This window comes from Marmota monax, unplaced genomic scaffold (genome assembly GCF_021218885.2).
Source record: "Marmota monax isolate L192 unplaced genomic scaffold, Marmota_monax_Labrador192_F-V1.1 WCK01_AAM20220418_F8-fsc00026, whole genome shotgun sequence".
Lineage (NCBI taxonomy): Eukaryota > Metazoa > Chordata > Mammalia > Rodentia > Sciuridae > Marmota > Marmota monax.
The window spans coordinates 7,368,739-7,383,094 of record NW_026693108.1 but is presented as its reverse complement, the minus strand read 5'-3'; the positions used below and the strand labels follow the sequence as shown (position 1 = coordinate 7,383,094).

The 14,356-nt window shown below is 37.5% G+C and overlaps 1 long non-coding RNA gene across 1 annotated transcript; it reads left to right on the top strand.

Moving 5' to 3' along the window:
- The first annotated feature begins 5,930 nt into the window (after positions 1-5,930).
- Positions 5,931-12,446, top strand: LOC124099706 (uncharacterized). The gene is made up of 4 exons (XR_006854056.2): positions 5,931-5,998; positions 7,859-7,959; positions 8,472-8,629; positions 11,432-12,446. It is a non-coding gene; the product is annotated as an uncharacterized LOC124099706 (long non-coding RNA).
- Positions 12,447-14,356: the final 1,910 nt, after the last annotated feature.

Here is a 14,356-nt window from a genome sequence, read left to right as displayed (position 1 = left end):
GGCCAAGGTGAAGTGACCCTGGAAGGAAGGGGGCCATGGTGGGTTAACAACTTTTATGACTCCCTGTAGGGAGAGACAATCCCTAGGGACAGGTTGTCTTAGCAACAGATTGGGGCTGGGCCACGTTATCTTGATAAGGATGGAGGACGGGCTCCTTGATCCCTCAGGGGATTCTCCAGCTTCCGGAACCCAAATTGGCCTCTGTTCTCTGGATCTATCTTCGTGTCTTTAATCCTGGTTTCAGTTCCTCCCAGAGAAGAGGGAACCATTGGACCTCTGTTGCACTCCAGTTTTATTGGGGATCCCAGAGAAGTTTCCAGAGAGTCCCACACAGATCCACATCTTGACTTTTGACTGATAGCAGGATGACATGAGGTTTTGAAGTCCCCACTGTCATGACAACTCTTGGTCACCTTGGCCCATGCTGACCAGGTCTAATTGGATTTTTAGCCACAAATTCTTATAGATTATATGGTTAGGAGGAATACTCCTTGTCTCCCAGAGTTTTAGGATCTGTTCTATGAAAAGGCTCACAAAAGTCTTTCCCTTGAGGGTAATTTGAGTTCTTCTTATCAATATTATTTTGGGACTGTCTTTCTCCTCCTGCAGATAATAGACAGTTTGTGAGAAATGTGAAATATCCTGCCTATGTAGGCCAGGCAGGGCTGCTGGTGGATTGATTCATGGAAAATAAAGAGTGTGGGGGCCAACACAGTGTGTCCATTTTATAGAATTATTCTCTTAACCTCACACTTCTCCATTCAGAGCTGTCTCCTAACAGGATCAGCATTGTGTCAGTAAAGAGCCAATTATTTCTCACCTTTGAGTAGGACTTCTCTCCCCATTTTGGGGATGCCTTGAGAACTATGAGTTTATCTGGTTTCATCTGAAACAGGAACCGTTGCCCGCCCATGGTGGATTCCTGGTACTATTTTCTCTGATCATTTTGAATTAACATTTTCACTGATTAGGGAAGTTTCTTCACATTCAAGACCTGATCTGAACTTTGGTAAACACGCAAAAGGATGTCCATTTGATAATATTGGGCAGGTATCTTTACTTCAAAAACATTCCCTTAGGCTCATAAATTTTTAAGAACCCATTTATTGGTAACAATCACTATGAACTTTGCAAGATAAGAAAGGTGTCCATGTTCAGGTGTCCTATAAGGAGTGGGAAGTGGACAATAGCAGCCAGTTAATGGAAAAAATGATCTTTTCACACAGCAATCGGATGGCACTTTTTCCAGGTGAAGGAAGCCACCTGAGAGACTTAGAGAATGGTGTTATGACCACATTGATCCACATGGAAGGAAGAAGTTTATTAGTGTTCAGGGAGGTTGATGCCAGCCTTGATATGCTTCCCTGTTTCTAAATGCCAAACCTAAAAAAAAAGAAGGATTTATAAATAAGACTCCAGAGAACTTTTTTTCCCTCCCATTATCAATGGGGCATGGTTAATCCATTGGAATAATAGGAACGGGTTTGAAGGATCTTCTTGTTTTTCCAACTTTTTCCTCTGGAAGCCTGTTTCCCTTCCTTGGTGATCTATTGGTAAAATGTTTAATAACGTTATCTTTCAACCTTTTATCCGCTTGCCCTTTGAGTTTATTTACAGCAGCCCTGTGAATCCATGTGATACCAAGCAATCTAGGGAGTGTTTGTTCTGTAAATCAAAACTGCCTCAAAGCAGCTTGTAACTCCAAGACTCGATTTGGTTCTTCTAGAAGTCCACTGGCTGCAGGAATGCAGGACACAAACACAAGTGAAAATAGCCCCTCAGGTATTTTGCTATTTGTTGCTTCCTTTCTTCACTTAGTTTGAATATGATCTGCATCAGACATCTCAAAATTCAGAGCAGGGCATCAAGTCAATGAGATCAACATCCAGCCTAAGCTTAAGGTACAAAAGTTACAAGAAACTTACTTACTTAACTTACAAACTCTAAGGAGTTTGTGTGAGGTAGAAAGAGCATCAATTGTTAACAGGTTTATCTTTCCTTCCTCCTATTACTCTGTCCAAAGGACAGAAAGCACCTAGATGTGTGCTCCATACTGACTGATTTCCAAACTCTGTCACCAGATTAGTATTCAACATAGTGCTTGTGGCTTTAGCCATTATGATTAATCATCCTCTGAGTGTGGAAAGATACTTAATACTATGTGTCTGCTCATTATTTAAATTTTTAGTTCTATAGTGAAGGGCCTCAGAAAAAGATTAATTAAGTCAAAAACTTTGGAGTTATTCTCTCCCTGTTAAACAGAGAATTTACATGGTATAACCAGAATTAGCGCTGGGAGTATTCTTCCCTTGATAAAGCCAGTGACTTCCTATGTGAGTTTGTCTAGCAAAAATACCTTCCAGACCTAATCTAATAACTGCTTCTAATATCCTGCTTCAGTTATTTACCTTGTTTATACTGTGATCGTCACCAGTTTACAGACTTTAGGCAACATACAATATGATTTAGGGGGAAAAATAAGTTTTATTTTAGCTTGGAAAAATATGTCTGTAAATAATTTACTCAATTATTTTTGCTGAATCTGAATTCTCTCAAATACAATATGATGTTTAGAATAGGTGATTTGTAAGACTGCCCATATATTTTAGACACTCTTATTTAATATGTAATACATTTAAGAGAATCAATCTTCAGTATTGTTTTGCCCATTTATGACCTATAGACTGTCACATCAACACAGGAAGAATCCAGTATATGAAAAAAAAATTTTTTTTTCTGGCAAAGACTGTTCACAACGATTGCACACATACAATTGCTGATGTAGAAAAGGGAAATATAGATGGCTTGACTAATATTTCAGTTCCGTATCTTATGTTTTTCCACTACCACATTAATGTGCTTTTTAAATGTACTTCTTCATCAAGAGTATTAATTCTCTACATGTTTCAAGAGGTTCACCCAGTCACTCAATTAAACACATCAGTCTTCAAAACCCCTGCCTTAGGAAAATCCATCACCTTCTGTTAATTTTTTCCCAGGGCTTTATTTTCTTTCCTGGATGCCATTTATCAAGCCATAAAAACATATTTGGGCATAGAACTATTTATATTTTATACTCATGCATATACTCTCAACTAGAGATGAATGAATGCCCTTTTTAAAAAATTCATTAAAGGAATCCCAGATACAACATAAACTTTAGTCTTTAAATCAAAAACCAGTGTATAAATCAATATTTTATTAAATGTCAATTTCAAAGCTATCTAAATAAATATAATAAAATATGTCCTTTGTTTTCAGTTCAAATATTGAAATGTTACTTTCTTCATTCACCTTGGTTTATCCAAAATAATCAGTTTCCCTAAATCACTAAACATACTTAAAGTGGAATGTGAGTTGGGTTATCCAAGTGAAAAGACTGTGGCTTGGAAGCTTATTGGATAAGCTCTAGCAAGTTCTTGGTTATTTATTTGATATGCATATTTTCCCGTTCAAGTAGAGTGTAACTTTCAGATACAGTAATCAAACATTATATTTCTTTGAAACCCTGTAAAGCAGAGATTGACAGCTTTTCATTTCTTGGGATAAATAATACACACTTCCACCTCTATGGGCCACCCCATCATCACTGCAGCTACTAAACTCTGCTATTTTATTGCAAAATCATCCATAGATAACATGAAAGCAATGAACATGACAGTATCCCAATAACACTTTATTTACAAAAGCAGGCATCCAGTTTGGCCTGTGAGAAATTGTTTACTGATTCTCTTAGACGGACATATAATAGTACACAATAAAAATGAACTTAAACATAAAATTAGTGTAAAGTCTTATTTGCTCTTTAAGTATCCATTTCTGCACTAATAATTATTTTTTACCGTTTCATTACAAATGGTAATCTAAGTTCTACTACAGAGTTTTATGTTCTCATAGAAAATAACTGTAAGAATAATCTCACCTGGAAGTTAATATCAGCTGTATGAAAATGCAAACATCAGAAAAGACTAGAAGCCAACAGGAACAATGAAGTTCTCAAAGGAGATACCGGAGTTCTGTGTCATTATTGCTTTCTCAAATGGCTCCAATGTGTGTTCCATTTATTTTTTATGAAAACAACAACAACAACAACAACAAAACTAAAGCAATTTAATACCATAATAGCTTGAGATTGTACTACATGAATCAACTATGCATGAGAATTAATACAGATCGTCACGATTCATCAATTAGAAAACAATAATTAAAAATACGAGAAAGACACCCTGTGCTAACAAAAACTCCTTGATTCATCATGCAGTTATTTAGTGGTTCTAATTTCATTGGGTGAAATTGTATCACAATGATTTCAGGACTTTAATGATTTTGTTGGTTGAAAGTATTCTGATTTTCCGGACTTCAGTGAGACTATTTGAAGTTACCTATATGATCAGGGGTGGTCAAGTTAACCTCTGTGAGCCAGAGGTACAGGAGACTGGGTCCTGACTATTCCATAGCTTAAGAGTTCTTTAAAATTGTTTTTACTGTGTGAAGAAGCTTCTGAGTAATGTGGAATTGTTTTTGATTTATGAATAATTTTGTTAGACCAATCAGAACTCAAAAAATTACATCAGAAAATAGTACTATATAGAACTATAAGCAAGAGGTTAAAATACACTATTCAAAGCTCTTCTACACCATTATATTTTTTCTGTGCATTAGAGATAGAATATCCTTAGGAGGAATCTGTGATTTGAAATAAACACATTCACACATGTTTATTTGTGATTGGATATTTGCTCCTATCTCTACACTTGGAAATGTTGATACTGGCTGCAGACTGCTTGTTTGGGATCCAAATCATTAGGAAGAATATTTGAATAAAAAGTTTTTGAGTCTTTAAAACTAGCTTTTTCCTCACTGGAAGATGAAGCCTCTAAGTATACCTTTCTCCTTTTCCAAGATTATGTTCTCATGACTCCAGAAAATAAAGATGAAACTTAACATATTAGCTGTAATAATTTGAGCATAAAGTAATCACCCAGCTTGTGTGAATTTCAGTAGCACAAGGGTCTCTCATAAGGGTACAGATGTGTTATCACAAAGCTTCAAGTCCAGGAGGTGGATTCGAATTTGACTTAAGGAAGGACTGAGCCAGCACTGGAAACCTGGTTGGTTGTTTCACTCCCTCTTTGGCCTGTGCTTCCCCTGACCCTTAGTCTACCTCTTCTTCTGCTGCACTCCCTGCTCTTTCACCTGCGATCCTGTTCTTCTTCCTTTTTGCATATGACCAACTTGGATATTCAAGGGACGCTATATACACATCTCCAGTTCCAGGAGCTGACGAAGAGGCTGTCTGCAATCTAGGGTACACCTTGCAGGGAGCACATCTGCACTAACCAACTAGAATGGCTGTGTCCACAACATACTGCATTCCTGCTTGTGATGTAACCATGCACCTCTGATAATGTCCACTGTCACCAGAGAGTTTGAGTGGGGAGAACATGTGTCCACCAACATAAAAATGACAGAGCCTGCACTTTTAAATAAAGAGTTACTTTAGTTCTCTGACAATTCAAGAGCAAAAGTATAAGTTAAAAGCCACCACTCCCCCGACATAATCCACATATATCACTCACTAGGTGAGGAAACGGCCTGTTTTACCAGATAATGTGAGGAACTCCATGAATGTCTGTCTCCTGGGATTCCTTCAAAGGATGATAAAGCTGTTCTTACTTAACTTTCTAATGTCATGGAAAATGTTACTGTATTTCTCAGTCTTTAAACTTTTTTTTAACATTTCTTTGCCAAATTCCATGTGTTCATGCTGTAATAATTTTTAAGACAAAGCTGGATGTTTTTGTTATTAATTTATTCAAGATTATTTAAATCATGTTCATATAAGACACTGTTGTTTATTTCATATCAAACAAGGGGGTTGATTCCATTTCCCAGGTGACTCACTGAAACATCCTTCTCCTCAGGTCCAAGGTCAGTCTTAGTCTTGGTCTGAAGTCCCCCTTCTGTCTTGGGTGTGGGAAGTCCAGCTATGTGGCAGGTATTGTATTTGTCCTCTAGGATGCTCTTTTCACTTCTTTGTCTCCTGCTTGACAGGCCACCCTACCTCTGTCTCTCCTTGCTCTGACCTCATTGGACATAGAATTCAGCCTCTGGATTCCACCTCTCTTGGTAACTTCCTTTGAACTTGTGATCTCTTTAGATGCTGAAAATTCTAAACTTTGCATCCCAATCCTGGCCCTTCCTCATGAACTATCTGACATATCCAAGATACCAATAGAATAGAGTGATATTTCATATTTTTTTCTTTTTCAAATGAATAAAATATATTACTTACCAACTTTAGAATAATTCTAAAAATTCTCTTTTGCATTTTGCCTATTCATATCATGATAATTTTCAAATATCAACAAATATCTGAAAGTATACTGCAAATTGCTACAAAACTGATTTGAATTATCTATATAAATCAAATATATTCTTAAAATTTATCATGAATAGTTTAATTTTTATATATCCATGCTATATTGAATGTTTTATATTTTGCCTAATTTAATATATGAACTTTCCTTTTTCTTTTTGAATTCTTCTATTGTTGCTAATCTCAAACAAGGTATAGACCTTGTGTAACAACAAATAGTTATATATTCTTTTATCTGACAATAAACCATTAATTTACTCTGGGCTTCTGATTAGAAATGGGATTTTATCATCATTACATTGCAATAGCTTTTCTATTGGCCAAGTGACATATACATAATGATTTGTCATTTCTGTCTGATTTGGAATGGTTCTTTTACCATAAACGAAAAGTTACTGAGTCATGATTTTCTCTATTTCTGGATTTAAGCCGTACTACTAAGGATTTATAAACTATCTTAATACTACTCAATTTTTCAATAAATATTTGTTAACTGAGACACTGTACAAATGGAACAAGTGGCCAATGAGATAATTTCAGCCTTCAAAATGCTTACAGTGCAATAAGGAAGGAAATGCATTTCTAAAATATGGATCTATAGGAACCAGTAATAGCAGTGAGTTTAAGCAACCAGCATTGCACTGGCTGTGGATGTCAGTGTGTTACTGGAGGGTAATTGAAGACAGCAGAATAGCCAGGAACATGGGGCACACATTCCTATTATGGCTTTTTAATGTGGGAGATGTAGGTGGGAAGTAGGAAAACATGAGATGTGAAAGATAACCTAGGTTAATATAAATAGAAAGCAAGAGGATTATTCTGAAGGAAATGGAAAGCAGCAGAGGTACGTTTTTTTTAAAGCAGGTATTTGACAATTTGCATTTTTAGTGTTGACTCTCAATATCCTATGGAGAGCAGTTATAGTGAGGGATGAGACAGGGTTTATTGGAGGATTTGGAGGATCTGGGGGCAGGGAAGAGCTTTAAAGGTAGTAGTTATAATTCATGCAGGTTGAAAATACGTTCACCTAATCATTAAGAATAGTGAAGAAGAGAAGCAGATAGATTTAAGCAGCAATGAGACATCTGAAATGGCAGGATTTGGGGACTGGTGAACTCTAGATGGAAGAACATTGAGATTTCTACTTGGCAAGCGAGACTGAGTTTTTGAATTAAATCATTCAAATGATAATATATGCGCACGTTTGGAAAGTAGAATTTCTTTGTAATTACTTTTATTGAAAAGTGTCTTGATTGATTATCATTCTCTATTAGTCATTCAAAAAATTGTTATTATTTTTCCACAGGCATAGTAAAAACATCTCTCTCTCTCTCTCTCTCTCTCTCTCAAATCTGAAGATATTTTTGTTTGCAGTTTATAAAACTTGATAATCTTTTTTTTTTTTTTGGTACTTGGTTTGAACTCAGGGGCAGTCTACCCCTGAGCCACATCCTTAGCCCTATTTTGTTTTTTATTTAGAGTCAGGGTCTCACTGAGTTGCTCAATGCCAAGCTGTTGCTGAAGCTGGCTTTGAACATGAATTCTTCCTGCCTCAGTCTCCTGAGCTGCTGAGAATACAGGTATGTGCTACTACACCCAGCTATAATCATTGTTTTTGATGATAACTTTTATATTTAAGGATATCTTATACCTCTCCATTGATTGTTTCCATCTTTCAATTTAGTTTGCGCTGATGGCTCTTATTTTGAATATATAAATAATGGTTATTATTTTATAAATTCATTAATATTTTTGATTTTCACTAATATAGGTATATTTTCAAATGTAATTTATTATTGGATTCTGCTTCATATCATGTTAATGATTGGAAAAATTTAACTTCTATATGAGCACATATAATAGTTAATGTGAATTGTTGACTTGATTGGATTAAGACATGCCTTCTGAGCGTCTCTAAGAGGATGTTTCTTGGAATAACTGGTATGTGGGACAGCAAACTGAAGTGAATGGAGAGCCACCCTAAGTGTGGACAGCACAGTCCAATAAGTTGAAGGTTTTGATGGGACAAAGGTTGGAAGAACAAGCAGTAGATGCAAACTTAATTGTTCTTCAGCAGATTCTTTTATTGCAGCTGTGATCACCTGAGAACACATGACTCCAACTCCCTCACTCTATCAAAGGAAACTCAGACCAGTGGCTCTCCAGAGAATTTCCATGCCTTGTTACCAGACAGGAGTGGCCATCAATAACCCTTCTTGTTCTGAGGCTCCAGCTTCTTGGACTGAGCAGGTAGTGGTTCCTCCACCTCTCTAATCTGCAGGCAGCCATTGTGGGACAATCCAATTTCTGGTTCTTTTCCTCTAGAGACCCTGAATACAGAACATTACTTAATTCACATGAATATTCTAATAATATTTCTATGTACCTTTTTCAGTTTTCTATTTTAAAATTATACTGATAAAATCTGCAAGTAATAATGTATCTATGTAATCTTTTACAACAAGGACATCTAACATAACGGTTTTTACTGTCACTTGGTTGATTAGAAATTTCAAATATTAAATAGGAATAATGAAAATAATGAGGAGCTTTTAGTTCTTCCTAGTATTAAAGAAAAAGTCCCTAAAATTTCAGAATGCTGTTGACTCTCATTTTGTCACAGATCTTACATGTTTTAGTAGGACATTCCCTGTCCTTTCCCTTTGCTCAGTGAGAAAGTGCATAAATGCCTTTTCAGATTCTTCCATAGATGCCATATCTATAGCTGTATGAGGTCATATGGGAATATTAGAACAATACTAAACATTCAAAAAACTTTTTTCTTTAATTCCTAGGCTAAGTCCCAAGTGTTAATAGTATATGCTTATTATTAATTCAGAATTAGATTTCATTTTTTATTTTGGACTTTTGTAACTATGCTAATGAAGGGTGTCTTGTTTTTTTTAAATTTTCTTAAGAAGTATTTTCAATCTTTTAAAAATGAGTTAATGAGTCCCTTCCAAAAGTCCCAAAGCAGATTCGAAGTCTTTACCTTGCTTAGAGCGTTGGCAGCTGCTCTGCACCTGTTCTTCATTTGGGTTACATGGTGCCATTTTGGCCAACTTTGCTCTCTCCTGATTGCCAGCTCTGTCTCCTGGTAGCTCATCTTCCTATCGTTCCCTCCACACAGGAATGCCACTGAGCTCACGCCCCAGAACTTGGTGTCTATCCCCACTCTGCGTTAACTCACCTTGACTTTGGATTCCTGTCTGAAAGCTTTCAAATCACAGAACTTCCCTGTCTTTGTACTTTACCTCTCTTCTTGGATATCTAACAGAAACCTCCAACAGCGCAGAACCCAAAGTTCGAAACTCCCTGCTCAAATACTGTTGGGCCCCAGGTGACAGCAGGTAACACTTGGTTGGTGATAATCCAATTCTTTTTATTTTTAAGCTTTTTTGAGTATAACTGATATACAAAACATTGCATATATTTAATGTATTTATTTTGATGGATTTGGACATCTGCATATACCATCACCACAATCAAGGTAATAAGCAGATTGATCATCTCAAAAATTTTCCTTTTGGGCTGGGGTTGGGGCTCGGTGGTAGAGCACTCACCCAGCAAGTGCGAGGCCCTGGGTTCAATCCTCAGCATCACATATAAATAAATAAATAAAATAAAGGTATTGTGTCCAACTGCAACAAAAAATAAATATTTAATTTTTTCCTTTTGTTCCTGTGTGTGTGTGTGCATGTGTGTGTGTTGGTGGTAAGAACACTTCAAATGAGATCAGACCTCTTAACATATTTAAGGTTCACACTGCCGTATTGTTAACTATATGTACTATGTGGTACAGCAGATCCAGCCCTTGGAAATCATCAGCCTATTCTCTGCTTCTGTGTCCTCTCCATAGATAGCAGTGTGACACCTTCCTTTCCACCTTATATTCAAGTCAACCATCAGGAGGTTCATATTGTTCTAAATTAAAATTGTATTCAGAACATTTTTTCATCAAATTTCAGTGATACCCTTGGCTTGAGTTGAAATGATTTTTAGCCTGAATGTCGCTTTTCATTTGACTCAGTAAAAGCCCAAGTCCTCACCACCCACGCTCTCTCTGCCCACCCCAACTCGGTCTCCTCTGAGAGCATCTGCTAAGCACTCTCATCTCACTCTGCTGCCCCTATACTGACCTCTTTTCTGTCATTGCTGCCACCGGATTCTCCTGTCCTGTGTCCTCTCCAGAAATACCTTTCCTCTAAATAGCAGGATGATCTCAGCCCTGGTATCCTTCCTTTCACTAATCAAACAACACTTGGCCAGCCTACCTTTTGCTTTTACCTTTATTTTTATTGTTTTATTGACAGAGAGTCATTTTAAACCTTTATGGGTGACAGTGTGTTGTTATCCAACAAATCCTACCTTGCTCACTTCCTTGTGATAAGAACATCCAAAATCCTCTCCAAAACCACTTGTTTCTCCTTACTCCAGCACCTCTACCTCCTTTTATCTTTCTTCAATGCATTAGATTTTTATTCCACGACACAATTTATTTAATGATGTGCATTGTCTTCAGATGAACTCTAGCACAATGCAAACTTCAAAAGGTGGTACTTTAAGTGTCTGACACAAAGTAACTAACTAATGTTCTATTTTAAGAAAAGGGTGGGCACTTATTATGAACGGTATCCTATAAAATTGTCTGACAAACCTTACAAGAAATATTTTTTCTTCATTTTACTGAACCAAGTTATTTGCAAATTTATTGAATCCCAGAAATAGGTTGGAAAATTATTTTCTGACCTTATTATTGTAACTGCACCCTATAGATATTTATGACTCTCCAAAAGATAGCGATGTTATCATCACAGGTACTTTAGACTACTTGAGGATTTACAAACCGTTGAGGAGAAAGATTTGTGAGAGGGTATTAGAATTTGTTGGTGTCAGATCAACCCCTGTGTGTGCTTTCCTCCATCAGTGCCCCTTTCCCTGACCAGGGCCCACTTCCCCCATAAGCGAGGCCCCCTGAAGGTAGGTGGTCCTCATCCCCTGACCACAGGCTGAGGTGCTATTCTGAGCCTTACTTTCTTTTTTGCTTCCCAGATCCCAGTGGGATTCCACCTCTGCTCTGGGTGCCTTTCCACTTCATCACCTCCATCTCCGCATCTCACCCAGCAATGCCTTCCCTTGGCCCCAAACGACCTGCCTGTCTCAACACCTCGTCTGTTCATCTGCTTGAGAAAGGAATTCCTACTAAGGCAAATTGGACTATGTTTGGAACCAGAAACTGCTGGGAAACATGGAGAAAGGGCGTCTCATGGTTGAGGACACTCTTAACCTTGTCAGTGTATGTTCTGTTTGTCATTAATGGCTTTCCCTTCTCACATGTATTCTCTACACTCTCCTTTTCTCCTCTCTCCCTCTCTGTATAGAGACATTTAACAGTGCCAGTGCCACCCCATTGCTGAAAAGAATATAGAAAGTACTTTCCAGGGGACTTAGTTTTTCTTTTCTTCTTGAACTGAGTATTTTATTTGAAAGAGCTATTATTGACATTTACACAGTTTCTAATTTTGAGGAGTGACCAGGTGAACAACAGGGATTGACTGTATATAAAGACAGTAGCAGCATCCTGCTTTGCTATGTTTTCACAGGGAGGAAATAGGTGTAGGGACAGGTGAGTTATTTTTTGATGACTACAATGTTTGTCACAAGCCAAACAGTAATTCTTGTTCATCCATGTAGCTGTAAGCTACACTGATTATAATGTGCTATTTGTGAGATATTATAGACTAGGAGAAACACAACAAGAATTTCTGTTTAGATTTTGAGAAAGAGTAAAGGAGTCTTTGGTCAAAGTATGTGACAGTATCACATGCAGTCTTATATAACCATTATCCTTGCAAACAATTGTTCACAGTTGATTTTTATATCACCTATATTTATTTGGGTTGCACTATTATTTTAAGAACAGATAAATGTCACAAGATACAGGTAACTTACACAAGTAAATATCAACTCTACAACTTCAATTTTATCTTGAAAAATAATAAATGATCATTTTGCAGGGAAAGACTGGCCACGTGAATGTCTTCCTGCATTAAACATTTTAATTAAATTTCCTGTGTATTGTGGTGTTCTGACATCTTACAAACCCTCTCTGGGTAGGGGAGAAACTGACATCCCTTGCAGGACAATTCCTAATAGGCAACAAAGGGGCCCAGGCAGGGAAATGTTTTTGATTTGCAAACTCAACTGAGCCAGACCTCCTGGGTGTGACCTGTGCACCTAGGCCAGCAAAGTCTGCCTAAGCAGGGCCAGTCCAGGAGCTGGGCCACCAGAGACCTCTGCATAGTTTAGAGCCCATGGAGATGATCCAAGCCAGCCGCTCCTCTCCTCAGGGGTTCTCCTGGCCCTAACCTGCCTCTCACTTGGAAACCATAATAGAGCCTGCTTCCTGGACTCTTCCTCACTCCTGTCTCCGCCTGCTTCCTGGACTGGCATCCTTCCCAGGTGTTCCCATGCTGCCTGCAAGGGTTTCTGTCTCTGGGGCAGGTGAGGATAAGGACTTTGCTTTTCTGAGCTTCTCATCTGTGTCCCATGGCCACACCTGTCTGAATTTGTCATGAAAGAATACAAAACACTCCCTTGGCCTGCAGGATACTGTGGGAGGAGTCCAAGGAGCCCCTTGGGTCAGCAATGTCAGCCCACAATCATCAAATCCGCTTATAATTAACTCACCATCTTGATCCTGCTATTTCTCCACAAGTGAAATGTTCCCAGAAAAACTGCTCCACTCTAAAGGTTTCAATAAGGCAAGTAAATTAAATAAACTAAGGAAAATTAAGTACTAGCAGTGGCACAGTGGAGGGAAAATATTGGACTCCCTATAAAGTTTAATTCTTTTTCTTGCCTTTCTTTGTAACTTTTCCAAGAATTTTGGAAGCAGAGAGCAGCTTAGTAATCATTCTATATCTTACAAGAGACACTTAACATTTTCTGTTGTGTGGATGTTTTAAAGATGAAGTTAAACCTCAAAAAAAAAAAAGACATCTGAATACTTGAGGGGAAAAAAGAGTGTTAACACCTTGAAATAAAATTAATGAATGGCTGATTTTGAAGAGAGAATGCTTCCATTATCAGAAGAGATTAAAAGAGAAGCATTTTGTGGAGACTGGAATACGACTTATGCAGATGTAGGGAACACAATGTAGAGATGTTTGGGTTCAGTCTTCACGGGAGATGGCAGCCCTGGGCACAATGGGTCAGGCATGCTGTGCATCCTACTTTATATCTTGGACAGCTCAGGAGGACTTGGCTTTGTTCTTGTGGGTGTCATGGTTGTGGTTTTGTTTAGTTCACCTTGCACTGTGTTTCCAGTTTAATTAGATCTAAACAGCTGGGGGAGATTTAATGTTTTGAATAGTTTTAAGATTCTGATTAAGCCATCCCAACCACAATGCATAAACAGAGAGTCTCCTGCCCTTTCCTACGATACTTATGTCCCCCAAGTTTTAAATAATTACTCTTCCCAGGCAAAAAATGTGTCATCATTCAGGTGAAAATTGATTCAGTAACACCTGTATGAGACTTTTTTTTAAAATAAATCAGGAGTCATCTTTGAAAATGTTATTTGGCCCCAGGATAAATATTTTAATCAAACCTAGAAAAATATTTAGCTGTAAAGTATATTGAATTTTGTAGAATTCATACTCAATGCTTTATGAAGGGGTTTTCTACATGTATTGAAATGATGATAGTGGAGAACTGAAGCCACAAATGTTTGTAACCTGTCTCACCAGGCTGGCATGTGTGACACGTAAAGATTATTTTTGTGAAAAACCTCACTGTTGGCAAATGTTGTTTTTTTTTTATTGACTATATAAATTAGTGAAGGCAAATAAGGTATGTTGTGCAACAAATCTTGTTTTAATCATTTTAAATCACATATTCTGTTTGACTAAGTTATCTAATTCTGTTAAGATAGATAATTAGGAAACACCATGGAGATGCCACAATCTCTGTGTT